Genomic DNA, 2,500 nt, shown 5'->3' on the forward strand with positions numbered 1-2,500 from the left:
AAGTAGAAATGGACAGAAAAATAGCTTTTTTTTTTCTCGCGACTCCTTTTTTTTCCCGGTTGGCCGAAGGGTAGGATAGAGGATAGAGGGTTTAAACGAGGGTAGCAGAGGGAAGATTTAAGAGATTTTTCGGGAAAGGTGTTACGATTGGAGACGATCACGTCGACGATAAAAAATGTAGATCTATAAAAGACCTTCATCAAAATCATCCAAATCCTTTAGAAAACTTTATATCATCGATACGCTAACATATATACATATATCAGAGACAAAGATAAATACAAGATTTTCGATCATGTGTGCGTATATGTTATTTTTTTTTCATTCTTTATTCTTCTTTTTTTTTTTTGCATACGTACGTATATATGTATATGTATGCGTGTGTGCGTGCGTCTGTATGTGTCTACATATATATATATATATATATATATATATATGTATGTATGTATGTATGTATTATTTATGTATGCTTTCGAAAAAGGATTGGCTTCGCGATTATTAACGACGGAGAGAAAGAGAGATAGAACGTATGTATTTATTTATATATATATATATATGTACATGTATGTGTATATGTATGTATGTGAAAAAGTATTGACAAATTTTTATTGTTCAAGTAAAATTCAATTGTTTAATTAACTTGTCTTCCTTTTTTATCTCTCTGAATAATTTCTTTTTTCTTTTTGTTATATGTATTTTTATGATGTATTATTATTTATTTTTTACTTTCTTTTTTTTTTCGTTATCATTTTTTATTATCAGCTGATAACAACAAATTTTTTATAGCAATAAAATTCGTTCCTCTTAATATATATATATATATATATATATATATATATATATATATATATATACACGTACATATGTATATACGTATATACACATACATATACATACACGCGTACACACACACACATATATATATATATATAAATACTACACACATATGTATATATATCTATATATATATATACACATAAGTATAATCATTATTCAGACTTCCATTTTCTTTTTTATTATTTCATTTTATTCTTCTCTCTTCTTCTTCGTCCTCTTATTTTCTCCATTTTACGTGAAAAAAAACAAAAAAAAAAAAAGAAAAAGAAAAAAAATTGATAATAATTATTAACAATTATCTTATTATTTAATGCGATCAGGCGAACCACGATTGGATGTAAGAGATTTCTAATGACTAACACCAAACTTTTCTTATCTTTGGTATCTAAGAGCGTTTATAATAATTACAATAATAATAATAATAATAATAATAATAATAATAATAATAATAATAATAATAATAATAATAATAATAATAATAATGATGATAATAATAAATGTGATCATAATGATGATGATGATAATCATACGATCGTACTTTTATTTTTTTTTTTTTTTATTTTATTTGATTTTTTTTCTTCCTTTTTCTATTCCTCGGGGAGATTCTTTTTTTTTATTTTTTTATTTTTTTATTTTAACGATGCGTTAATGGCACGAAATTTCCAATGAAAAAAGAAAAAGAAAAAAATAAGAAATATATATATATATATTAAAAAAAAAAAAGCTTCGCTCTCGAAGATGACGAATAATAACTAAAAAGAGAGAGAGAGAGAGAGAGAGAAGCAGAGAGAGAGAGAGAGAGAGAGAGAGAGAGAGAGAGAGAGAGAGAGAATAAATAAATGAATGAATAAGAGAAAGAGAGAGACAGAGAGGGAAAGAGAATGATTGATTCTAAAAAATTCAACGACGAGTTAACGTGGAACACCATTGTCAAACTATATTCGAATGAATTATTTATTATTATTATTATTTATTATTTTATAAGCTGCCATTTTTCGAGCGCAACAAATGTGTCGTTATTTCACGAAATGTCGGCGAACCTTTCGGAAAAATCATTATCTTTCATCCTTCCTTCGTTTCTTTTCTTTCTTCTTTTTATTTATTTGTCCTGTTTTTTTTTTTTTTTATTTATTTCTTTTTCTTTTTTTTTTTCTTCTTCTTTTTTCATTTATTTTCTTTTACTATGCCCCGTGGCTCGAAATATTGCTATCTCTGTGTGTATTCAGCTCCTTTTTTTTTTTTTTTTTTTTTGTTTAATATGAACGACGCTCCCATAGTCTCGCTATAAATAATTCTTTTTTCTTTCTACTTTTCTTCCTTTTCCTTTTTGTATATATTTCTTTTTTTTTTTATCCTTTTTTTATTTTTTTCCTTTTTTTTTCTTTTTTGTATTTTCCTCTCTCTTTCCTTTTTCTACAGCAAATAATTCGCCGACATTACGAGAAAAAAAATCGACCCTTTATAATATAATATACTATATTATTTACGACATCATGATATAACGTATATACTATGACAAACATTTTCAACATCATCGATAATTTATTTATTTATTTATTTATTTATTTATTAATTTATTTATTAATTTATTTATTTGTTTATTTGTTTATTTTCTTTTTCTCTTTCGTTAAATTCGAAAGTAGAAAGGAGGAAAGGAAGGGGC

Source organism: Vespa mandarinia, chromosome 18, assembly GCF_050613455.1.
Source record: "Vespa mandarinia isolate Hongniang chromosome 18, ASM5061345v1, whole genome shotgun sequence".
In the NCBI taxonomy this organism is placed as follows: domain Eukaryota; kingdom Metazoa; phylum Arthropoda; class Insecta; order Hymenoptera; family Vespidae; genus Vespa; species Vespa mandarinia.